The sequence below is a fragment of the Triticum aestivum genome, chromosome 4B (assembly GCF_018294505.1).
Source record: "Triticum aestivum cultivar Chinese Spring chromosome 4B, IWGSC CS RefSeq v2.1, whole genome shotgun sequence".
Lineage (NCBI taxonomy): Eukaryota > Viridiplantae > Streptophyta > Magnoliopsida > Poales > Poaceae > Triticum > Triticum aestivum.
The window spans coordinates 37268079-37295849 of NC_057804.1; the positions used below are offsets into that span (position 1 = coordinate 37268079).

The 27771-nt window shown below is 46.3% G+C and overlaps 1 pseudogene; it reads left to right on the forward strand.

Moving 5' to 3' along the window:
* The first annotated feature begins 20 nt into the window (after positions 1 to 20).
* LOC123089931 (uncharacterized) lies at positions 21 to 26665 on the forward strand (annotated as a pseudogene).
* The last annotated feature ends 1106 nt before the right edge of the window (positions 26666 to 27771 follow it).

Here is a 27771-nt window from a genome sequence, read left to right on the forward strand (position 1 = left end):
TGATGACAACTCTTTCCAAGATGTTGGTCAAGGGAGAAGCCAGTGAAGGCTCAACAATCTGCATTGAAGCTACTGACGACAAAAAGGGGTTGCACTATGAAGTGGTGAAGAAGATGTGAGCCTAGACCAACGTGGTCTTAGCTCTAGAACACATGGAGCTTGGAACACTGATAATAAGTTTGTCAAATTTTCTAGGAGTTTATTATGAACAATCACCATGTCCATATTTAGGAGAAAACTCACTTAGGCTATTGAACCTGTAAATACTATTGAGGCTAGTCATGAAACTTATCAGCGAGCAATGATTTAGTCGTATCACTCCCATAGCAAATAGTTCTCCATCTGATCCAAATAAAGTGTCGCGTCTTTGGTCCAAATTTGAGCTAAAGCCACAACACTTTTTTTTTGGATCGGAGGGAGTATATAGTTCTTAAGGAATAAAATCCTCTACAGTTCCCATGAAACTCCGTTGAACCAAAAAAGACCTTCGGACACAATCAAGGGTTCACTGTGCTGGCGAACTTATTAAACGTATTGATCACATTTTAATCATTCTAAGACTATAAGTTGTAATTAGCACCCGGTCGTTTTTCTTTTCATTTTCATAGCTGAATTTTACAACCATCCATCAAAAGCGAACTTACACAAATCTACTTTGAGGGCAACTTGCAGAGATGAAATCAAACCCAGTAGAACAACCATTCATCCAAAATGAAGGGGCGCTTCCAGGCTATCCACGCCAGGATCAAAGGGAGAGAGAAGAAGGAGAGAAGCTAAGCTAGCATGTGCAGCCTCGCGCCTGACGCCTCACTCCGTTCCACACCCAACGGTTCACAGCCATCTCCACCTGTTCAGCCTCGGCATTGTCTGCACCGACCAGTTCTACTTTCAGCTGCCGGCACCCACCGTGCTCGGTTCCTGCCGCACTAAGTCGCCGACTCCTTCCTGTTCACGACGGCCGTGCTACCCGGCATCCTTGCCGACCACCTCATGCCACAGATGTCTGGTTTGAATATAAACTTCCATAGAAGTGAGCTTTCCCTTTTTGGGGAGGCTAAAAATAAGGCTGATAATTACAGTAAAATCACCAATGAAATATCTAGGTATGCCTGTTAATGAGCATAGAATTAGGAATAGAGATTGGAGACCGGTACAGAGTAATAAACTTGAAAAAGTATGCAGTAGTTGGCAGGGAAGGCGCTCCTCCTGGCCATCAGTGGTAGGCTTATTCTGATTAAGTCTTGCCTAGATAATATGCCTACCTATATGATGTCCTTTTATGAAAATCTAGCCCTAAAATCATATTTTGTGCAAGCATTGTGTGGGGTATGGGAAAATGACTCGGTTGTGGGAAGACTGGTGGGTGGGGGATAAATTTAATCCTATCCGCGCCTATGCAATATCCGTTTTGCCAAAAATATTACAGTCGCAAAGGTGTTCCGAGAGAGGCTTTTCCTCGGTCATTTTCCGTCATACTTTGGGTGGCGATACTCTTAGGCTACGGGAGAGTATACAAGAGACGTGTGATGAAACGCAATGTAAGGATGGGCCAGACTATATTAGATGGGCATTATTCTTTGGGAAAATTTCAGTTAACATGATGTATAGAAAACTGATTGATGACAATATCAAATTCCCCTTCAAGCTCTTTGTGGAAAGCAAAAATGCCGTTGAGAATCGAAGTGCTTGTGTAGCTTGTTCTAAGGAACATCGTGTTAACTAAAGATAACTTGCTAAGAAGGAGCTGGCATGGGAATAGCTCCTGTTAGTTCCGTGGTAAAGAAGAATACGTTGATCACCTGTTCTTGCAATGTTCTTTGGCCAGACTTATGTGGAACAATCTTAAGTGCGCTTTTAGTCTTAAAGATGTTTACTATGATAAAATCAGTTGAATAACGGCCAAATGTATGGCGCTTCATGTTTGAGTCATGTTTTACTTTTGTTTGTAGAAATAAGATCCGTCTAGGAATCATCATCAAATCGTTATATTATTTCCATCTCATTTAGTATTTGCTTTGAAGAACTATTTGCTCTTATCAAACGAGGAATGCTTGTCTTTCTCTTTTACAATAAAGTGTTTGTCTTGTGATGGGCAATGCATATTTGTTGGAAGTTCTAGGATCACTATTTGTCATGCATATCTCTGGATTTTTTTTTCGTATCTTTAATGTTCATCGGATGATAGTTGGTGACCGTGATGATGCATCCGCACCTCCCATGTCCATTTTCAACGCATATTTTTTTCAATGTTTAAGAAAGAACAAACTATATATTTGACTCAAACGCAACATTGCTCATCCTTGACGAACTAACTTAGCCATTAAAAAAAGCATCTGATAGAAAATAAAGCAGAACATGAGTGGTAATTGAGCCTTTGAAACCAGCAGTGATGAGTGCGATCGATCATATAATCTACGAGTACTGACAGAGCTGAACGAGAAATTTTGGGGATACCGGCCTCTACAAGATGGATATTTGAATTCAAGTTGTGAAATTTCCGTCAAAAGAAAAGAAGATCCTAGATTGAGTTGTACAGCCTCGTCATTTTGTCAATAACTAAAAAATCCTGTAATATTTAAGTCGCAAGTTAGGACTTGTTATGCTTAAACGCATCTGCGGGGACGAAAAACAAAATTTCACAAGATCATACCTGCAAACACAAGACATCTCTCACTCTTGTGGTGCTGCCCGATAAGTCATCATCACAACAGGAGAAGAACCGGAGTAACTTTATTCTCACCGACATCGCAGAGGACCTGAGGCCCCCCGCCGTGCGGCAGGAGGCGAGAGAACTCACGAGATCACAACCGCCGATCAAAATCCTAGTCATCACCTCCTCTTCTCATACAGATCGAACGAAATAATATTGTTGGGGTAGATAAAAAAGTTCATCGAAATCTATCAATGTGAAATCTAATTTCAAGACGTGAGGAATATAATGGTGAAAATGTTTTATAATTTGTATGCATGGTTTGCGAGGTACTTTGTTTAAAAAAACAAATCGGAAAAAAAGCACAAACAAAGCCCATCTATTCCTCCCCGAGTGAAAAGAAATCCCACTAAAACTCTCTGGCCGCAACAAGTGTCACACATGCGATGCGCCAATTGTCACACCAGAGAAGAGAAAGTGCTCTTTGCAGAGAATACTTTTTATGATCTCGCAAAAGATCGATAAATCAAATATATGTAAAAAGTTGGACCGCTTGCAGTGTTGTCTTGGGCGAACTCACGAGATCGCAACCGCCGGTCAAAACCCTAGTCATAACCTCCTCTTCTCATACGGGTCGAATGAAATAATATTGTTGGGGTAGATACAAAAAAGTCGGTCAAAACCTATCAACATGGGATCTAATTTTAAAACATGAGGAATACAATGATGAAAATAGTTTGTAATTTGGATGCATGGTTTGCGAGGTATTTTGCTTGAAAACACAAAGCACAAACAAAGACCATCTATTCCTCCCTAGGTGGAAAAAAATCCCACCAAAACTCTCCGATCGCAACAAGTGTCGCACATGCGATGCGCCAATTGTCACACCAGAGAAGAGAAAGTGCTCTTTGCAGAGAATACTTCTCATGATTTTTGCAAAAGATTGATAAATCAAACATATGAAAAAGTCGGACCGGTGGCGGTGTTGTCTTGGGCCCAAAGCCCCAACCAGCACTTCATCAGGGTCCAAAGTCCAAACTAACGAGAAGTAGTTTCTTAAAAAAAGTAAAAAAAGTAACGAGAAGTTGATTCGTCCTCCGACCTGGCCAGACGGCCGCCCGGCCCGGCACGACACGACCTGAGTTATACGGGCCAGGCACGGCATGACCCAGCTAGGCACGCTAACTACATGGGCCGTGCCTGTTGGGGATCGTAGCAGAAATTTAAAATTTTCTACGCATCACCAAGATCAATCTATGGAGTCATCTAGCAACGAGAGAGAGAGGAGTGCATCTACATACCCTTGTAGATCGCGAGCGGAAGCGTTCAAGAGAACGGGGTTGATGGAGTCGTACTCGTCGTGATCCAAATCACCGATGATCCTAGCGCCGGACGGACGACACCTCCGTGTTCAACACACGTACGGAGCGGAGACGTCTCCCGCGCCTTGATCCAGCAAGGAGGAGGGAGAGGTTGAGGAAGAGCGCTCCAATAGCAGCACGACGGCGTGGTGGGGGTGGAGCGGCAGTACTCCGGCAGGGCTTCGCCAAGCTCTTAACGAAAGAGGAGAGGTGTTGGGGAGGGGAGGGGCTGCGCCTTTGGTTTGGTGGTCAGCCCTCCCCTCATCCCTCTATTTATAGGGGAAGGGGGAAGGGGGCCGACCCCCTCTAGATGAGATCTAGAGGGGGGCGGCGGCCAAGGGGAGGGGGCTTGCCGCCCAAGCAAGCGGGGCGCACCCTGTAGGGTTCCCCCCCCCCCCCCCAACCCTAGGCGCATGGGCCCAAGGGGGGATGCGCCCAGCCCTCCAAGGGCTCGTTCCCTTTCCTCTACGGCCCATGAGGCCCTCCGAGAGAGGTGCCCCCTCCCGGTGGACCCCCGGAACCCCTCCGGTGGCCCCGGTACCATACCGATATGCCCCCGAACTTTTCTGGTGGCCGTATTGTTGGAAATATGCCCTAGAGGCAATAATAAAATGATTATTATTATATTTCCTCGTTCATGATAATTGTCTATTATTCATGCTATAATTGTGTTATTCGGAAATTGTAATGCATGTGTGAATGCATAGACCACAATATGTCCCTAGTGAGCCTCTAGTTGACTAGCTCGTTTATCAATAGATGGTCACGGTTTCCTGACCATGGGCATTGGATGTCATTGATAATGGGATCACATCATTGGGAGAATGATGTGATGGACAGGACCCAATCCTAAGCTTAGCACAAGATCATGTAGTTCGTTTTGCTAGAGCTTTTCTAATGTCAAGTATCGTTTCCTTAGAACATGAGATCGTGTAACTCCCGGATACCGTAAGAGTGCTTTAGGTGTACCAAACGTCACAATAACTGGGTGGCTATAAAATTATACTACAGGTATCTCCGAAAGTGTCTGTTGGGTTGACACAGATCGAGACTGGGATTTGTCACTCCGTATGACGGAGAGGTATCTCTGGGCCCACTCGGTAATGCATTATCATAATGAGCTCAAAGTGACTAAGTGGTTGGTCACGGGATCATGCATTACGATACGAGTAAAGTGACTTGCCGGTAACGAGATTGAACGAGGTATTGGGATATCGACGATCGAATCTCGGGCAAGTAACGTACCGATTGACAAAGGGAATTGTATACGGAATTAGTAGAATCCTTGACATCGTGGTTCATTCGATGAGATCATCGTGGAACATGTGGGATCCAACATGGGTATCCAGATACCGCTGTTGGTTATTGGCCGGAGAGTCGTCTCGGTCATGTCTGCGTGTCTCCCGAACCCGTAGGGTCTACACACTTAAGGTTCGGTGACGCTAGGGTTGTAGAGATATTAGTATGCGGTAACCCGAAAGTTGTTCGAAGTCCCGGATGAGATCCCGGACGTTACGAGGAGTTCTGGAATGGTTCGGAGGTGAAGATTTGTATATAGGAAGTCCAGTTTCGGCCACCGGGAAAGTTTCGGGGGTCACCGGTATTGTACCGGGACCACTGGAAGGGTTCCGGGGGTCCACCGGGTGGGGCCATCTATCCCGGAGGGCCACATGGGCTGAAGTGGGAGGGGAACCAGCCCCTGGTGGGCTGGTGCGCCCCCCTTGGGCCTCCCCCTGCGCCTAGGGTTGGAAACCCTAGGGGTGGGGGCGCCCCACTTGGCTTGGGGGGCAAGTTCCCCCCCCCCTGGCCGCTGCCCCCCCTTGAGATTCAATCTCTAGGGGGCCTGCGCCCCCCCAGGGTCCCTATATAAAGAGGAGGGAGGGAGGGCTGCGCACCCCTGCTCCTGGCGCCTCCCTCTCCCTCCGTAACACCTCTCCCTCTCGCTGAGCTTGGCGAAGCCCTGCCGAGATCGCCGCTACTTCCACCACCACGCCGTCGTGCTGCTGGATGTCCATCAACCTCTCCCTTCCCCTTGCTGGATCAAGAAGGAGGAGACTTTTTCCCAACCGTACGTGTGTTGAACGTGGAGGTGTCATCCGTTCGGCACTAGGATCTTTGGTGATTTGGATCATGACGAGTATGACTCCCTCAACCCCGTTCTCTTGAACGCTTCCGCTTGTGATCTACAAGGGTATGTAGATGCACTCCTCTCTCTCATTGCTAGATGACTCCATAGATTGATCTTGGTGAAGCGTAGAAATTTTTATTTTCTGCAACGTTCCCCAACAGTGGCATCATGAGCTAGGTCTATGCGTAGTTTCTATGCACGAGTAGAACACAATCTTGTTGTGGGCGTAGATGTTGTTAATTTTCTTGCCACTACTAGTCTTATCTTGTTTCAGCGGCATCGTGGGATGAAGCGGCCCGGACCGACCTTACACGTATGCTTACGTGAGACAAGTTCCACCGACTGACATGCATTAGTTGCATAAGGTGGCTAGCGAGTGTCTGTCTCTCCCACTTTAGTCGGATCGGATTCGATGAAAAGGGTCCTTATGAAGGGTAAATAGAAATTGGCATATCACGTTGTGGTTTTGGCGTAGGTAAGAAACGTTCTTGCTAGAAACCTATAGCAGCCACGTAAAAAACATGCAACAACAATTAGATGACGTCTAACTTGTTTTTGCAGCATATGCCTTGTGATGTGATATGGCCAAAAGGATGTGATGAATGAAATATATGTGATGTATGAGATTGATCATGTTCTTGTAATAGGAATCACGACTTGCATGTCGATGAGTATGACAACCGGCAGGAGCCATAGGAGTTGTCTTTATTTTTTGTATGACCTGTGTGTCATTGAATAACGCCATGTAAATTACTCTACTTTATTGCTAAACACGTTAGCCATAGAAGTAGAAGTAATCGTTGGCGTGACAACTTCATGAAGACACGATGATGGAGATCATGATGATGGAGATCATGGTGTCATGCCGGTGACGATGATGATCATGGCACTCCGAAGATGGAGATCAAGAGGAGCAAAATGATATTGGCCATATCATGTCACTATTTGATTGCATGTGATGTTTATCATGTTTTGCTTCTTATTTGCTTAGTACGACGGTAGTAAATAAGATGATCCCTTATAATAATTTCAAGAAAGTGTTCCCCCTAATTGTGCGCCGTTGCGAAAGTTCATTGTCTCGAAGCACCACATGATGATCGGGTGTGATAGATTCTAATGTTCACATACAACGGGTGTAAGCCAGATTTTCACATGCAAAACACTTAGGTTGACTTGACAAGCCTAGCATGTACAGACATGGCCTCGGAACACAAGAGACTGAAAGGTCGAACATGAGTCGTATGGAAGAAACGATCAACATGGAGATGTTCACCGATGATGACTAGTCCGTCTCACGTGATGATCGGACACGGTCTAGTTGAGTCAGATCATGTTTCACTTAGATGACTAGAGGGATGTCTAATCTGAGTGGGAGTTCATTAAATAATTTGATTAGATGAACTTAATTATCATGAACTTAGTCTAAAAACCTTTGCAAAATGTCTTGTAGATCAAATGGCCCACGCTCATGTCAACCTCAACTTCAACGCATTCCTAGAGAAAACCAAGCTGAAAGATGATGGCAGCAACTATACGGACTGGGTCCGGAACCTGAGGATCATCCTCATAGCTGCCAAGAAAGCATATGTCCTAGAAGCACCGCTACATGAAGCACCCATCCCAGAGAACCAAGATGTTATGAACGCTTGGCAGTCACGTGCTAATGATTACTCTCTCGTTCAGTGCAGCATGCTTTACAGCTTAGAACTAGGGCTCCAAAAGTGTTTTGAGCAACACGGAGCATATGAGATGTTCGAAGAGCTGAAAATGGTTTTCCAAGCTCATGCCCGGGTCGAGAGATATGAAGTCTCCGACAAGTTCTACAGTTGTAAGATGGAGGAAAATAGTTTTGTCAGTGAGCACATACTCAAAATGTCTGGGTTGCACAACCGCTTGTCTCAGCTGGACATTAACCTCCCGGACGAGGCAGTCATTGACAGAATCCTTCAGTCGCTCCCACCGAGCTACAAGAGCTTTGTGATGAACTACAATATGCAGGGGATGGTGAAAACTATTCCTGAAGTATTTTCAATGCTGAAATCAGCGGAGGTGGGAATCAAAAAGGAACATCAAGTGTTGATGGTCAATAAAACCACTAGTTTCAAGAAAGGCAAGGGTAAGAAGAACTTCAAGAAGGACGGCAAGGGAGTTGCCGCGCCCGGTAAGACAGTTGCCAGGAAGAAGCCAAAGCATGGACCCAAACCTGAGACTGAGTGCTTTTATTGCAAGGGAAGCGGACACTAGAAGCGGAACTGCCCCAAGTACTTAGCGGACAAGAAGGTCGGCAACACCAAAGGTATATGTGATATACATGTAATTGATGTGTACCTTACCAGTACTCGTAGTAGCTCTTGGGTATTTGATACCGGTGCGGTTGCTCATATTTGTAACTCAAAACAGGAGCTGCGGAATAAGCGGAGACTGGCGAAGGACGAGGTGACGATGCGCGTCGGGAATGGTTCCAAGGTCGATGTGATTGCCGTCGGCACGCTACCTCTACATTTACCTACGGGATTAGTTTTAAACCTCAATAATTGTTATTTAATGCCAGCTTTGAGCATGAACATTGTATCTGGATCTCGTTTAATACGAGATGGTTACTCATTTAAATCCGAGAATAATGGTTGTTCTATTTATATGAGAGATATGTTTTATGGTCATGCCCCGCTGGTCAATGGTTTATTCTTAATGAATCTCGAACGTGATGTTACACATATTCATAGTGTGGATACCAAAAGATGTAAAGTTGATAACGATAGTCCCACATACTTGTGGCACTGCCGCCTTGGTTACATTGGTGTCAAACGCATGAAGAAGATTCATGCAAATGGGCTTTTGGAGACTCTTGATTACGAATCATTTGACACATGCAAACCATGCCTTATGGGCAAAATGACCAAGACTCCATTCTCCGGAACAATGGAGCGAGCAACCAACTTATTGGAAATCATGCATACTGATGTGTGCGGTCCAATGAGCGTTGAGGCTCACGGAGGCTATCATTATGTTCTCACTCTCACTAACGACTTGAGTAGATATGGGTATGTCTACTTGATGAAACACAAGTCTGAGACCTTTGAAAAGGTCAAGGAATTTCAGAATGAGGTAGAGAATCAACGTGACCGAAAGATAAAATTCTTACAATCAGATCATGGGGGAGAATATTTAAGTCATGAATTTGGTACGCACTTAAGGAAATGTGGAATCCTTTCACAACTCACGCCGCCTGGAACACCTCAGCGTAACGGTGTGTCTAAACGTCGTAATCGCACTCTATTGGATATGGTGCGATCTATGATGTCACTCACCGATTTACCGCTATCATTTTGGGGATACGCTCTAGAGACAGCTACATGCACTTTAAATAGGGCACCGTCTAAATCCGTTGAGACGACACCGTATAAATTATGGTTTGGTAAGAAATCTAAGCTGTCGTTTCTAAAAGTTTGGGGATGCAATGCTTATGTCAAGAAACTTCAACCTGAAAAGCTCGAACCCAAGTCAGAAAAATGCGTCTTCATAGGATACCCTAAGGAAACCATTGGGTATACCTTCTACCGCAGATCCGAAGGCAAGATCTTTGTTGCCAAGAATGGGTCCTTTCTAGAGAAAGAGTTTCTCTCGAAAGAAGTAAGTGGGAGGAAAGTGGAACTTGATGAAGTACTACCTCTTGAACCAATAAGTAGCGCAGCTCGAGAAGATGTTCCTGTGGTGCCTGCACTGACTAGAGAGGAAGTTAATGATGATGATCAAGGTACTTCGGATCAAGTTACTACTGAACTTCGTAGGTCCACAAGGACACGTTCCACACCAGAGTGGTATGGCAACCCTGTCCTGGGAATCATTTTGTTAGACAACGGTGAACCTTTGAACTACGAAGAAGCAATGGCGGGCCCAGATTTCAACAAATGGCATGAAGCCATGCAATCCGAGATAGGATCCATGTATGAAAACAAAGTGTGGACTTTGACAGACTTGCCCGATGATCGGCGAGCGATAGAAAACAAATGGATCTTTAAGAAGAAGACAGATGCGGATGGTAATGTTACCATCTATAAAGCTCGACTTGTTGCTAAGCGTTATCGACAAGTTCAAGGGGTTGACTACGATGTAACTTTCTCACCCGTAGCGAAGCTGAAGTCCGTCCGAATCATGTTAGCAATTGCCGCATACTATGATTATGAGATATGGCAAATGGACGTCAAAACAGCATTCCTTAACGGCTATCTTAAGGAAGAATTGTATATGATGCAGACGAAGGGTTTTTTTCGATCCTAAGAATGCTAACAAGGTATGCAAGCTCCAGCGCTCCATCTATGGGCTGGTGCAAGCATCTCGGAGTTGGAACATTCGCTTTAATGAAATGATCAAAGTGTTTGGGTTTATGAAGATTTATGGAGAAGCATGCGTTTACAAGAAAGTGAGTGGGAGCTCTATAGCATTTCTTATATTATATGTGGATGACATACTTTTGATGGGAAATGATATAGAACTTTTGGACAGCATTAAGGCCTACTTGAATAAGTGTTTTTCAATGACGGACCTTGGAGAAGCTGCTTACATATTAGGCATCAAGATCTATAGAGATAGATCGAGACGCCTCATAGGTCTTTCACAAAGCACATACCTTGATAAGATATTGAAGAAGTTCAATATGGATCAGTCCAAGAAGGGGTTCTTGCCTGTGTTGCAAGGTGTGAAATTGAGCTCGGCTCAATGTCCGACCACGGCAGAAGATAGAGAAAAGATGAGTGTCGTCCCCTATGCCTCGGCCATAGGGTCTATCATGTATGCCATGTTGTGTACCAGACCTGATGTAAACCTTGCCGTAAGTTTGGTAGGAAGGTGCCAAAGTAATCCCGGCATGGAACACTGGACAGCGGTTAAGAATATCCTGAAGTACCTGAAAAGTACTAAGGATATGTTTCTCGTATATGGAGGTGACGAAGAGCTCGTCGTAAAGGGTTACGTCGACGCTAGCTTCGACACAGATGTGGATGACTCTAAGTCACAAACCGGATACATGTATATTTTGAATGGTGGGGCAGTAAGCTGGTGCAGTTGCAAGCAAAGCGTCGTGGCTGGATCTACATGTGAAGTAGAGTACATGGCAGCCTCGAAGGCAGCACATGAAGCAATCTGGATGAAGGAGTTCATTACCGACTTAGGGGTTATTCCCAATGCGCCGGGGCCGATGACTCTCTTCTGTGACAACACTGGAGCTATTGCCCTTGCCAAGGAGCCCAGGTTTCACTAGAAGACCAGACACATCAAGCGTCGCTTCAACTCCATTCGTGAAAATGTTCAAGATGGAGACATAGATATTTGTAAAGTGCACACAGATCTGAATGTCACAGATCCGTTGACTAAACCTCTTCCGCGAGCAAAACATGATCAACACCAGAACTCTATGGGTGTTCGATTCATCACAATGTAACTAGATTATTGACTCTGGTGCAACTGGGAGACTGTTGGAAATATGCCCTAGAGGCAATAATAAAATGGTTATTATTATATTTCCTCGTTCATGATAATTGTCTATTATTCATGCTATAATTGTGTTACCCAGAAATCATAATACATGTGTGAATACATAGACCACAATATGTCCCTAGTGAGCCTCTAGTTGACTAGCTCGTTTATCAATAGATGGTCACAGTTTCCTGACCATGGACATTGGATGTCATTGATAACGGGATCGCATCATTGGGAGAATGATGTGATGGACAAGTTCCAATCATAAGCTTAGCACAAGATCGTGTAGTTCGTTTTGATAGAGCTTTTCTGATGTCAAGTATCGTTTCCTTAGACCATGAGATCATGTAGCTCCCGGATACCGTAAGAGTGCTTTGGGTGTACCAAACGTCACAACGTAACTAGGTGGCTATAAAAGTATACTACAGGTATCTCCAAAAGTGTCAGTTGGGTTGACACGGATCGAGACTGGGATTTGTCACTCCGTATGACGGAGAGGTATCTCTGGGCCCACTCGGTAATGCATCATCATAATGAGCTCAAAGTGACTAAGTGGTTGGTCACGGGATCATGCATTACGGTATGAGTAAAGTGACTTGCCGGTAACGAGATTGAATGAGGTATTGGGATACCGACGATCGAATCTCGGGCAAGTAACGTATCAATTGACAAAGGGAATTGTATACGGGATTACTAGAATCCTCGACATCGTGGTTCATTCGATGAGATCATCGTGGAACATGTGGGAGCCAACATGGGTATCCAGATCCCGCTGTTGGTTATTGGCCGGAGAGTCGTCTCGGTCATGTCTGCGTGTCTCCCGAACCCGTAGGGTCTACACACTTAAGGTTCGGTGACGCTAGGGTTGTAGAGATATTATTATGCGGTAACCCGAAAGTTGTTCGGAGTCCTGAATGAGATCTCGGACGTCACGAGGAGTTCCGGAATGGTCCGGAGGTGAATATTTGTATATAGGAAGTCCAGTTTCGGCCACCGGGAAAGTTTCGGGGTCACCTGTATTGTACCGGGACCACCGGAAGGGTCCTGGGGGTCCATCGGGTGGGGCCACCTATCCCGGAGGGCCACATGGGCTGAAGTGGGAGGGGAACCAGCCCTTGGTGGGTTGGTGCGCCCCCCTTGGGCCTCCCCCTGTGCCTAGGGTTGGAAACCCTAGGGGTGGGGCGCCCCACTTGGCTTGGGGGGCAAGTCCCCCCCCCCTTGGCCGCCGCGCCCCCTTGAGATTCAATCTCTAGGGGGTCGTGTTGGAAATATGACCTAGAGGCAATAATAAAAAGGATTATTATTATATTTCCTTGTTCATGATAATTGTCTTTATTCATGCTATAGTTGTATTATCCGGAAATCGTAATACACGTGTGAATACATAGACCATAATATGTCCCTAGTAAGCCTCTAGTTGACTAGCTCGTTGATCAACAGATAGTCATGGTTTCCTGACTATGGACATTAGATGTCGTTGATAACGGGATCACATCATTAGGAGAATGATGTGATGGACAAGACCCAATCCTAAGCATAGCACAAGATCGTGTAGTTCGTTTTGCTAGAGCTTTTCCAATGTCAAGTATCTTTTCCTTAGACCATGAGATCGTGTAACTCCCGGATACCGTAGGAGTGCTTTGGGTGTACCAAACGTCACAACGTAACTGGGTGACTATAAAGGTGCACTACAGGTATCTCCGAAAGTGTCTGTTGGGTTGACACGGATCGAGACTGGGATTTGTCACTCCGTATGACGGAGAGGTATCTCTGGGCCCACTCTGTAATGCATCATCATAATGAGCTCAAAGTGACCAAGTGCTTGGTCACGGGATCATGCATTACGGTACGAGTAAAGTGACTTGCCGGTAACGAGACTGAACGAGGTATTGGGATACCAACGATCGAGTCTCGGGCAAGTAACGTACCGTTTGACAAAGGGAATTGTATATGGGGTTGATTGAATCCTCGACATCGTGGTTCATCCAATAAAATCATCGAGGAGCATGTGGAAGCCAACATGGGTATCCAGATCCCGCTGTTGGTTATTGACCGGAGAGCCGTCTCGGTCATGTCTGCGTGTCTCCCGAACCCGTAGGGTCTACACACTTAAGGTTCGGTGACGCTAGGGTTATTAGGAAGACTTGTATGTGATTACTGAATGTTGTTCGGAGTCCCGGATGAGATCCCAGATGTCACGAGGAGTTCCGGAATGGTCCGGAGGTGAAGATTTATATATGGGAAGTTGTCATACGGTCACCGGAAAGTTTCGGGGGCATATCGGTATTGTACCGGGGCCACCGGAGGGGTTCCGGGGGTCCACCGGGAGGGGCCACCTCTCTCGGTGGGCCTCTTGGGACGTAAGGGGAAGGGAACCGGCCCCTGGAGGGCTGGGCACGCCCCCCCCCTTGGGCCCTTGCACCTAGGGTTGGGGGGAACCCTAAAGGGGGCGCCCCCCTTTGCTTGGGGGGCAAGCCCCCTCCCTGGCCGCCGCCCCCCCTCTAGATCTCATCTAGAGGGGGTCGGCTCCCTTCCCCCTTCCCCTATAAATAGAAGGGTGAGGGGAGGGCTGAACACCTGATCCAAGGCACAGCCCCTCCCCTCCCCAACATCTCTCCTCCTCCGTTAAGTGCTTGGCGAAGCCCTGTCGGAGTACTGCCTCTCCACCACCACAACGCCGTCGTGCTGCTGCTGGAGTCTTCTTCCTCAACCTCTCCTTCCCCCTTGTTGGATCAAGAAGGAGGAGACGTCATCCGCTCTGTACGTGTGTTGAACGCAGAGGTGTTGTCCGTTCGGCACTTGGTCATCGGTGATTTGGATCACGGCGAGTACGACTCCATCATCCCCTTTCTCTTGAAAGCTTCCGCTCGCGATCTACAAAGGTATGTAGATGCACTCTTATCACTCGTTGCTTAGATGAACTCATAGATGGATCTTGGTGAAACCGTAGGAAAAATTTTATTTTCTGCAACGTTACCCAACAGGTCGGCGCCCTCCCAGGGCCCCTATATAAAGAGGGGGGAGGGCTGCGCACCCCTGCTCCTGGCGCCTCCCTCTCCCTCCGTAACACCTCTCCCTCTCACTGAGCTTGGCGAAGCCTTGCAGAGATCGCCGCTACTTACACCACCTTGCCGCCGTGCTGCTGGATCTCCATCAACCTCTCCCTTCCCCTTGCTGGATCAAGAAGGAGGAGACGTCTTCCCAACCGTACGTGTGTTGAACGCGGAGGTGTCGTCGGTTCGGCACTAGGATCTTCAGTGATTTGGATCACGACGAGTACGACTCCCTCAACCCCGTTCTCTTGAACGCTTCCGCTCGTGATCTACAAGGGTATGTACATGCACTCCTCTCTCTCGTTGCTAGATGACTCCATAGATTGATCTTGGTGAAGCGTAGAAATTTTTTATTTTCTGCAACATTCCCCAACACGTATGGCAACTTCCCATATATAAATCTTCACCTCCGGACCATTCCGGAATTCCTCGTGACGTCCAGGATCTCATCCGGGACTCCGAACAACATTCGGTAATCACATACAAGTTTTCCTAATAACCCTAGTGTCATTGAACCTTAAGTGTGTAGACCCTACGGGTTCGGGAATCATGCAGACATGACCGAGACAGCTCTCCGGCCAATAACCAACAGCGGGATATGGATACCCATGTTGGCTCCCACATGTTCCATGACGATCTCATCGGATGAACCACGATGTCGAGGATTCAAGTAATCCCGTATACAATTTCCTTTGTAAATCAGTACGTTACTTGCCCGAGATTCGATCATCGGCATCCCAATACCTCATTCAATCTCATTACTGGCAAGTCACTTTACTCGTACCGTAATGCATGATCCCGTGACCAACCACTTGGTCACATTGAGATCATTATGATGACGCATTACCGAGTGGGCCAAAGATACCTCTCCGTCATACGAAGTGACAAATCCCAGTCTCAATCCGTGCCAATCCAACAGACACTTATACCTTTATAGCCACCCAGTTACGTTGTGATGTTTGGTACACCCAAAGCACTCCTACGGTATTCGGGAGTTACACGATCTCATGGTCGAAGGAAATGATACTTGACATTAGAAAAGCTCTAGCAAACGAACTACACGATCTTGTACTGTGCTTAGGATTGGGTCTAGTCCATCACATCATTCTCCCGATGATTGATCCCATTATCAATGACATCCAATGTCCATGGTTAGGAAACCGTAACCATCCATTGATCAATGAACTAGTCAACTAGAGGCTCACTAGGGACATGTTGTGGTCTATGTATTCACACATGTATTGCGATTTCCGGATAACACAATTATAGCATGAATAATAGACAATTATCATGAACAAGGAAATATAATAATAACCATTTTATTATTGCCTCTAGGGCATATTTCCAACAGTCTCCCACTTGCACTAGAGTCAATAATCTAGTTACATTGTGATGAATCGAACACCCATAGAGTTCTGGTGTTGATCATGTTTTGCTCACGGAAGAGGTTTAGTCAATGGATCTGCGACATTCAGATCCGTATGCACTTTGCAAATATCTATGTCTCCATCTTGAACATTTTCACGAATGGAGTTGAAGCGACGCTTGATGTGCCTGGTCTTCTTGTGAAACCTGGGCTCCTTGGCAAGGGCAATGGCTCCAGTGTTTTCACAGAAGAGAGTCATCGGCCCCGACGCATTGGGAATAACTCCTAGGTCGGTAATGAACTCCTTCAGCCATATTGCTTCATGTGCTGCCTCCGAGGCTGCCATGTATTCCGCTTCACATGTAGATCCCACCACGACGCTTTGCTTGCAACTGCACCAGCTTACTGCCCCACCATTCAAAATATACACATATCCGGTTTGTGACTTAGTGTCATCCAGATCTGTGTCGAAGCTAGCGTCAACATAACCCTTTACGACGAGCTCTTCGTCACCTCCATAAACGAGAAAAATATCCTTAGTCCTTTTTCAGGTACTTCAGGATATTCTTAACCGCTGTCCAGTGTTCCATGCTGGGATTACTTTGGTACCTTCCTACCAAACTTACGGCAAGGTTTACATTAGGTCTGGTACACAGCATGGCATACATAATAGACCCTATGGCCGAGGCATAGGGGATGACACTCATCTTTTCTCTATCTTCTGCCGTGGTCGGGCATTGAGCCGAGCTCAATTTCACACCTTGCAACATAGGCAAGAACCCCTTCTTGGACTGATCCATATTGAACTTCTTCAATATCTTATTAAGGTATGTGCTTTGTGAAAGACCTATGAGGCGTCTCGATCTATCTCTATAGATCTTGATGCCTAATATGTAAGCAGCTTCTCCAAGGTCCTTCATTGAAAAACACTTGTTCAAGTAGGCCTTAATGTTGTCCAAAAGTTCTATATCATTTCCCATCAAAAGTATGTCATCTACCTATAATATGAGAAATGCTACAGAGCTCCCACTCACTTTCTTGTAAATGCAGGCTTCTCCATAAGTCTGCATAAACCCAATCGCTTTGATCATTTCATCAAAGCGAATGTTCCAACTCCGAGATGCTTGCACCAGCCCATAGATGGAGCGCTGGAGCTTGCATACCTTGTTAGCATTCTTATGATCGACAAAACCTTCCGACTGCATCATATACAAATCTTCCTTAAGGAAGCCGTTAAGGAATGCCGTTTTGACGTCCATTTTCCATATCTCATAATCGTAGAATGCGGCAATTGCTAACATGATTCGGACGGACTTCAGCTTCGCTACGGGTGAGAAGGTCTCATTGTAGTCAACCCCTCGAACTTGTCAATAACACTTAGCGACAAGTCAAGCTTTATAGATGGTAACATTACCATCTGCGTCCGTCTTCTTCTTAAAGATCCATTTATTTTCTATCGCTCGCCAATCATCGAGCAAGTCTAACAAAGTCCATACTTTGTTTTCATACATGGATCCTTTCTCGGATTGCATGGCTTCAAGCCATTTGTTGGAATCTGGGTCCGCCATCGCTTCTTCATAGTTCGAAGGTTCACCGTTGTCTAACAACATGATTTCTAGGACAGGGTTGCCATACCATTCTGGTGTGGAACGTGTCCTTATGGACCTAAGAAGTTTAGTAGCAACTTGATCCGAAGTACCTTGATCATCATCATTAACTTCCTCTCTAGTCAGTGCAGGCACCACAGGAACATCTTCCTGAGCTGCGCTACTTTCCGGTTCAAGAGGCAGTACTTCATCGAGTTCTACTTTCCTCCCACTTATTTCTTTCGAGAGAAACTCTTTCTCCAGAAAGGACCCGTTCTTGGCAACAAAGATCTTGCCTTCGGATCTAAGGTAGAAGGTATACCCAATGGTTTCCTTAGGGTATCCTATGAAGACGCATTTTTCTGACTTGGGTTCGAGCTTTTCTGGTTGAAGTTTCTTGACATAAGCATCGCATCCCAAACTTTTAGAAACGACGGCTTAGGTTTCTTCCCAAACCATAATTCATACGGTGTCGTCTCAACGGATTTAGACGGTGCCCTATTTAAAGTGAATGTAGTTGTCTCTAGAGCGTACCCCCAAAATGATAGCGGTAAATCAGTGAGAGACATCATAGATCACACCATATCCAATAGAGTGCGATTACGACGTTCGGACACACCATTATGCTGAGGTGTTCCAGACGGCGTGAGTTGTGAAATGATTCCACATTTCCTTAAGTGCGTACCAAATTCGTGACCTAAATATCCCCCTCCCACGATCTGATCGTAAGAACTTTATCTTTCGGTCACATTGATTCTCTACCTCATTCTGAAATTCCTTGAACTTTTCAAAGGTCTCAGACTTGTGTTTCATCAAGTAGACATACCCATATCTACTTAAGTCATCAGTGAGAGTGAGAACATAACGATAGCCTCTGTGAGCCTCAACGCTCATTGGACCGCACACATCAGTATGTATGATTTCCAATAAGTTGGTTGCTAGCTCCATTGTTCCGGAGAACGGAGTCTTGGTCATTTTGCCCATGAGGCATGGTTCGCATGTGTCAAATGATTCGTAATCAAGACACTCCAAAAGTCCATCAGCATGGAGCTTCTTCATGCGTTTAACACCAATGTGACCAAGGCGGCAGTGCCACAAGTATGTGGGACTATCGTTATCAACCTTACATCTTTTGGTATCCACACTATGAATATGTGTAACATCACGCTCGAGATTCATTAAGAATAAACCATTGACCAGCGGGGCATGACTATAAAACATATCTCTCATATAAATAGAACAACCATTATTCTCGGATTTAAATGAGTAGCCATCTCGTATTAAACGAGATCCAGATACAATGTTCATGCTCAAAGCTGGTACTAAATAACAATTATTGAGGTTTAAAACTAATCCCGTAGGTAAATATAGAGGTAGCATGCCGACGGCGATCACATCGACCTTGGAACCATTCCCGACACGCATCGTCACCTCGTCATTCGCCAGTCTCCGCGTATTCCGCAGCTCCTGTTTTGATTTACAAATATGAGCAACCGCACCGGTATCAAATACCCAGGAGCTACTACGAGTACTGTTAAGGTACACATCAATTACATGTATATCACATATACCTTTGGTGTTGCCGGCCTTCTTGTTCGCTAAGTACTTGGGGCAGTTCCGCTTCCAGTGTCCGCTTCCCTTGCAATAAAAGCACTCAGTCTCAGGTTTGGGTCCATGCTTTGGCTTCTTCCCGGCAACTGGCTTACCGGGCGCGGCAACTCCCTTGCTGTCCTTCTTGAAGTTCTTCTTACCCTTGCCTTTCTTGAAACTAGTGGTTTTATTGACCATCAACACTTGATGTTCCTTTTTGATCTCCACCTTCGCTGATTTCAGCATTGAAAATACATCAGGAATGGTTTTCACCATCCCCTGCATATTGTAGTTCATCACAAAGCTCTTTTAGCTAGGTGGGAGCGACTGGAGGATTCTGTCTATGACCGTGTCATCCGGGAGATTAACTCCCAGCTGAGACAAGCGGTTGTGCAACCCAGACATTTTGAGTATGTGCTCGCTGACAGAACCATTCTCCTCCATCTTACAACTATAGAACTTGTCGGAGACTTCATATCTCTCGACCCGGGCGTGAGCTTGGAAAACCATTTTCAACTCTTGGAACATCTCATATGCTCTGTGCTGCTCAAAACGCTTTTGGAGCCCCGGTTCTAAGCTGTAAAGCATGCCGCACTGAACCAGGGAGTAATCATCACTACGTGACTGCCAGGCGTTCATAACGTCTTGAGTTGCTGGGAAAACGGGTGCTTCACCTAGCGGTGCATCTACAACATATGCTTTCTTGGCAGCTATGAGGATGATCCTCAAGTTCCGAACACAGTCCGTATACTTGCTGCCATCGTCTTTCAGCTTGGTTTTCTCCAGGAACGCGTTGAAGTTGAGGGCAACATTAGCGTGGGCCATTTGATCTACAAGACATATTACAAAGATTTTAGACTAATTTCATGATAATTAAGTTCATCTAATCAAATTATATAATGAACTCCCACTCAGATAGACATCCCTCTAGTCATCTAAGTGATACATGATCCGAGTCAACTAGGCCGTGTCCGATAATCACGTGAGACGGACTAGTCATCATCGGTGAACATCTTCATGTTGATCGTATCTTCTATACGACTCATGTTCGACCTTTCGGTCTCTTGTGTTCCGAGGCCATGTCTGTAGATGCTAGGCTCATCAAGTCAACCTAAGTGTTTTGCATGTGTAAATCTGGCTTACACCCGTTGTATGTGAACGTTAGAATCTATCACACCCGATCATCACGTGGTGCTTCGAGACAACGAACTTTCGCAACAGCGCATAGTTAGGGGGAACACTTTCTTGAAATTATTATGAGGGATCATATTATTTATGCTACCGTCGTTCTAAGCAAATAAGATGTAAAACATGATAAACATCACATGCAATCAAATAGTGACATGATATGGCCAATATCATTTTGCTCCTTTTGATCTCCATCTTCGGGGCGCCATGATCATCATCGTCACCAGCATGACACCATGATCTGCATCATCGTGTCTTCATGAAGTTGTCACGCCAACGATTACTTCTACTACTATGGCTAACTGTTTAGCAATAAAGCAAAGTAATTACATGGCGTTATTCAATGACACACAGGTCATACAAAAAAATAAAGACAACTCCTATGGCTCCTGCCGGTTGTCATAGTCATCGACATGCAAGTCGTGATTCCTATTACAAGAGCATGATCAATCTGATACATCACATATATATCATTCATCACATCCTTTTGGCCATATCACATCACAAGGCATATGCTGCAAAAACAAGTTAGACGTCCTCTAATTGTTGTTGCATGTTTTTACGTGGCTGCAATAGGGTTCTAGCAAGAACGTTTCTTACCTACGCCAAAACCATAATGTGATATGCCAATTTCTATTTACCCTTCATAAGGACCCTTTTCATCGAATCCGATCCGACTAAAGTGGGAGAGACAGACACCCGCTAGCCACCTTATGCAACTAGTGCATGTCAGTCGGTGGAACCTGTCTCACGTAAGCGTACGTGTAAGGTCTGTCCGGGCCGCTTCATCCCACGATGCCGCCGAAACAAGATAAGACTAGTAGTGGCAAGTAAATTGACAAAATCGACGCCCACAACAATCTTGTGTTCTACTCGTGCATAGAAACTACGCATAGACCTAGCTCATGATGCCACTGTTGGGGATCGTAGCAGAAATTTAAAATTTTCTACGCATCACAAAGATCAATCTATGGAGTCATATAGCAACGAGAGAGAGAGGAGTGCACCTACACACCCTTGTAGATCGCGAGCGGAAGCGTTCAAGAGAACGGGGTTGATGGAGTCGTACTCGTCGTGATCCAAATCATTGATGATCCTAGCGCCGAACGGACGGCACCTCCGCGTTCAACACACGTACGGAGCGGAGACGTCTCCCGCGCCTTGATCCAGCAAGGAGGAGGGAGAGGTTGAGGAAAAGTGCTCCAACAACAGCACAACGGCGTGGTGGTGGTGGAGCGGCAGTACTCAGGCAGGGCTTCGCCAAGCTCTTAACGGAGGAGGAGAGGTGTTGGGGAGGGGAGGAGCTGCGCCTTTGGTGTGGTGGTCAGCCCTCCCCTCGCCCCTCTATTTATAGGGGAAGGGGGAAGGGGGCCAACCCCCTCTAGATGAGATCTAGAGGGGGGGCGGCGGCCAAGGGGAGGGGGCTTGCCCCCCAAGCAAGGGGGGCGCCCCCTCTAGGGTTCCCCCCCCCCAACCCTAGGCGCATGGGCCCAAGGGGGGGATGCGCCCAGCCCTCCAAGGACTGGTTCCCTTTCCTCTACGGCCCATGAGCCCTCCGAGAGAGGTGGCCCATCCCGGTGGACCCCCGGAACCCCTCCGGTGGCCCCGGTATAATACTGATATGCCCCCGAACTTTTCCGGTGATGGTATGACAACTTCCCATATATAAATCTTCACCTCTGGACCATTCCGGAACTCCTCGTGATGTACGGTATCTCATCTGGGACTCCAAAAAACATTTGGTAATCACATACAAGTCTTCCTAATAACCCTAGCGTCATCGAACCTTAAGTGTGTAGACCCTACGGGTTCGGGAATCATGCAGACATGACCGAGACAGCTCTCCGGCCAATAACCAATAGCGGGATCTGGATACCCATGTTGGCTCCCACATGTTCCACGATGATCTCATCGGATGAACCATGATGTCGAGGATTCAAGTAATCCCGTATACAATTTCCTTTGTCAATCGGTACGTTACTTGCTCGAGATTCGATCATCGGTATCCCAATACCTCGTTCAATCTCGTTACCGGCAAGTCACTTTACTCGTATCGTAGATCCCGTGACCAACCACTTGGTCACATTGAGCTCATTATGATGACGCATTACCGAGTGGGCCCAGAGATACCTCTCCATCATACGGAGTGACAAATCCCAGTCTCGATCGATGCCAACCCAACAGACACTTTCGGAGATACCTGTAGTATACCTTTATAGCCACCCAGTTACTTTGTGACGTTTAGTACACCAAAAGCACTCCTACGATATCCGGGAGTTACATGATCTCATAGTCCAAGGAAATGATACTTGACATTAGAAAAGCTCTAGCAAACGAACTACACGATCTTGTGCTATGCTTAGGATTGGGTCTTGTCCATCACATCATTCTCCCAATGATGTGATCCCGTTATCAATGACATCCAATGTCCATGGTCAGGAAACCATAACCATCCATTGATCAACGAGCTAGTCAACTAGAGGCTCACTACGGACATGTTGTGGTCTATGTATTCACATATGTATTACGATTTCCGAATAACACAATTATAGCATGAACAATAGACAATTATCATGAACAAGGAAATATAATAATAACCATTTTATTATTGCCTCTAGGGCATATTTCCAACAGTGTCGGGCCGGCACACGTGCTGGACTCCCTGGCCCAGGCACGACACAGTAAGTAAATGGCCCATCGGCACGTTTAACGTATCAGCACGCCTTATTTTGGCTATCGTGAGCCTATTTCAGCTGTGTCTGAGGGAGGCTTTGGTCGATTGGAGGCGAGTTTCGGCGGGAACAAGCAAAAGTCAGCCGACATCACAGGAGGGCGTGTGATGAATCATGTCATAGAGGTTAGTGACGGCGAGGAAGAGGAGATGGCTATTGATGTCATTGTGATTCTGGATGACGATGATGTTGTCATCACGCCGCGAGGCAAGAAGTGCGTAGTGGCGGCACGCATGATCAGTGACAGTGAGAGTGAGGATGGGGATGAGAATGATCAAGGGAATGGAGATGGGGAAGTGGGTCTTACAAGCAGCAGGAAGCGTGCGTTGCGTGGAGTCAGTGACAGTGAGAGTGAGGATGACAGTGAGGGTGTTCGTGTGGTTAATCAAAACCTGGTTCACCTCTAGTTACAACAGGGATCGAGAGTGAGGATGACGATGTTTTATATGAGACCGAGGGGTGTTCTACTCCTGGAACAAGGCCCTCAGCTCGGTTAACTAACAGTCAGTCAAAGAGAATGCGACCTATACGACGGGAGCTTGAGTTTTTTGAACCCAACTATCATGAAGAGAGTGCGCTGATTCAGAAGAGGATGATAGTATGGAAGATTTTATAGATGATTCAGAAAATTTTGCTGTTTCTGTTGAAGAATCCTCTGCTGGACCAGAAGAGTCTGAAAATGAGGACACTTATGAAGATGTTATGGCTAGGATACGTGGCAAAAGGAATGCCAAGAGTAAGGATTGGGAGATTGAGGCAGAGATGCCAACATCATTTGATGAACACCCACACGAACACGCTGACCGGCTACTGCATCCTCTGGTAGATGATCTGCCCTGTCCTGTTGTTCAGTATGCTGATGATACCTTCCTGTTGGTCCGTGCTGATCAGAGGCAGCTTTCTCGGCTACGATCTATTTTGAATGCCTTCTCTGCTGCCACGGGGCTAACTATCAACTTTCACAAAAGCACCTTCGTCCCCGTATGCGTCGACCCCGGACGTGCTGCCTTGCTGGCTGTGGAGCTTGGCTGCCCGCTGTCGACATTCCCCCAGACATATCTTGGCCTGCCTCTCTCCGATGAAAAATTGCCTGCTGGTGCCCTGGACTTCTTGCCGATCAAATTGAGCGGCGTATTCCTGGGTGGCGCACATACACACTTGAGCAGGGGGCGCGTTTGACACTTTCCTCTATGGTTCTGGCTGCTATACCCACCCATGCCATGTCTGTTTTGCCCCTCCTGAAAGGTACTGTGGCCAAGATGGACCGTCCCAGAAGGGCCATGTTTTGTAAAGGGGCAAGCGAGTGCTCTGGGGACTGGGGGGGACTGCCAGGTTGCATGGCACGAGGCTTGCCGTCTCCGTTCAGAGGGGGGGCTTGGCCTGATCGATATTGAGGTCCAGAACACATGTCTCTTATTGAAGATGGTCCATAAAATCTTCAGTGGCGTCCGTACCCCCTGGACTGTCTGGGTGCGCCGTTGGTACTTGGGCGACCGTCCCGCGGCCTCGACCCCCTCGTGGAGGGCATTCGCTTCCTTGGTCCCCCTCTATCGCTCCTTGACATCGACGAAAATTGGTGACGGCATGGGCACCTCCATCTGGCATGACAACTGGACCTCGCTTGGGGCCCTGGCGGCCGCTCTTCCAGCCGCGTGCTCCCATTGTCTCCATACCAGCGCAACCCTGGGGGACTTCGATCGGCTTGGTCCTGAGGCAATTCCCGTGCATGACCGCCTGTCTAGAACTGCCGAGTTGGAACTCCACCTACTCTGGTCTGTCCTTAACCGTGTGCGGTTCTCTGCGGTCAGTGACGAGCGGACAGCTCTGGCTGCGGGCTCCCCTTGCATGGCCTCAACTGGGACGGTTTCATGCCCCTCAAAGTCAAGGTGTTCGCCTGGATCCTACGACATGGCAACACCCGCACGAGGGGCTTCCTGCGTCGGATCGGGTTCCTGGACTATGACGATTGCCCCTTCTGCCCAGGACAGCCGGAAACGATCAGTCACCTCTTCTTCGAGTGCCCCCGTTTGCGCCTGCTGTGGGCACGTATCCTCGGTCGTCGTCGCTTGCCTGTTGATTGCGCGGTGGAAAATGTCTGGTGCGCCTTCTCTGCCAGCCACCCCTCTTGGAGTCGTCCTCTCCTCAGCACGGCTATGTGCTCCATCCTCTGGGTGGTCTGGAAGTCCAGGAACCGGATGGTGTTCGATAACATCCATTCCTCGGATATTGACTTGCGGCGTTCGATCCAGGAGCATCTTCTCTTATGGATAGTTCGGGCCCCCGCCCGCATAGACTGTGCGCCATTGCGTCAATGGTGTGTGGATGTTTGTAGCTGACGCACCCCCCCTCCCTCCCCCCCCTTCCTCCCATTAGCACTCCGCGGGGTGTTTATGTGATGTACGAAAATGCTTCCTTGCTATTATTAATATAAAATGTTCAGGTGGGCGATCGCCCCCCGTTGATTGCTCAAAAAACTTCGCCTGAAAGCTGTTTGTGCCCTCTATCGAAAGCAGACCGAGGAAGAACAGGCAGAAAAGGCCACTATCATGCACAACAAAAAGGGATTTAGCCAGATAGATGCCCGAAGGTATACCTACTACTATTACTAAGGGTAATTAATTTGTGTATATGCAGTGCAAGTATCCTCTTTATTTTCACTTTAATCGACAGCTCTGCACACAGTTGTATCACCATTTACATACTATATTTCCTATTTGGTTTTGTCCTGGCATCATTTGGACTGCTCATTGTCTGCAGCTTGGCCTTGTTCGCAATAAGAACTTTAATCTTGACATTCATGTATAGTAAATCTTTTGTCTTTAGGGAAGAAGGGATTTGCTATCGTTGGCTTGACAGATACTGGGTTGACTTGACCATGTGTTATACTGATCTTGATTTTCAGTTCTATTTGTAAAGTACCTTTTTTCCATGTATATTGCAGGGCTTCTCAGACTAATAGGTATAGTTCTATTTGCAAAATACCTCCTTTCCTGTGTAGAAATCTATGCCACATGGGTGTAGGTTGAACTGTCAACATGTCAATCTCAGTTTTTACGTACTGTTTGTTCTCATGCTAGTTTAGCTTTTATTCTTCTTGGTTATGGCATAATAAACACATAACCCAGTTTTGTTTAGTCACATATGAATATTCTTCTTGGTTATGGCATAATAAACACATAACCCAGTTTTGTTTAGTCACATATGAATAAGTAAGACACACCAGAAGCATGGGTTATATTTTCATTTCCTTTCATTTTTCAGCATATTAATTCAGTCATCGTGGAAGAGATCAAGAACTAGCATTGAACTTGGGGCTTCTGTTTGTCTCACCCTGCAAATTGTTTTCTGTGTTTAGGGGTTCTCATATAGCGCAGTTTCTTCTGGATGGTGATGCTGCTGGGCCGCTTAAGAAGACCGTACAGGACTTGGAGAAGTACAATCGGCGTGCTCTCGAGTTCTGTCACAAGATGGCTTTAAGTTACTCGAAGCAGTTGTTTGCAATGTATCAGAAGAAGGAAGACCCCTACTTTCCATGACTCTGGTGTTAGTTATCACTCAGTCAGAGTCTTTTGTATAAATATATGGGTTTAGTTTGGTGTCTTCTTAAGTAGTCTGTAGTTAAGGCATGTTAAAGTTAGTTTATCGCTAGGATGCACGCTGTTAAGTGAAGCACGATGTCTGACAGGGCCTATGTTGTTTAGCTGAAGTGCTTGTGCTCCCTGTAATATCCCTGCCTAGTAAATCTATCCAATGAGCTGTTGTTTGTTCAGTTGCTTTGTTCGTGGAGTCAGAATGTCATGCTTTCTCTCCTGCTCGTGCCCTTTAATAATGAATGGAAGGTTGGCACAAAGTGGAAATTGTGGTGCTTCAACATACGCTCTGAATTTCCGGACCACATTCTTCATGCCTCTTCCTCAGCAGTTATTCTCACAGAGATTTCAGAAGATATATCAACGAAGACAAGAAGTAGGGTTTTTACCCACCTCGGCCACCTGAACCTGGGTAATTTTGTCATGCATGTTTCCTTCGTCGTTGCGAGCTTTGTTGGTGAGATCATTGTGTCACTCCTTAATCTACGATTTCCACTAATATGCACGGTATTTCCTAAAAAAAACTAGTATGCGAAATTTCGTGTAACTTTTTTTTTACGAATAAAATTCTAGTATTACTCAAGCAAGGTTACATCACGCTCGACCGCGTCCAAAACCTCCTTTGGTCCAGACCCGAGCCACACCATAGTTCTGCATTTTGCCAAGGCATGACTAGCTAAATTTCAATTTCAACGTATATGAGTAATACTATAACTACCTTCCGACATGCTACCTTCCGACATTTTGCCAACGTGATCAAAGTACGCGTTTCTCATTCAGGAGAAATAAAATCATTCCTTGGTTGATATATCTCATGTCGTTGGCAAAAAGTTGTCGTGTAACAACGCTTAGGTTAACTTTTTTTAGTGAAAACTCTCATGATTTTGTTTTTTTAACATAGTAAAGACGCAAGCGCTTCATATACACGCGCATACACATCGTCGGAAATCCTGAAATAAATCCAGGAATAAATGTGAACACCAGAATTTGAGCCTTGGTTGTGAGCCGGAATACCATAGTCCCTCTAACCATCCAATCTCAGATTGGTTCGC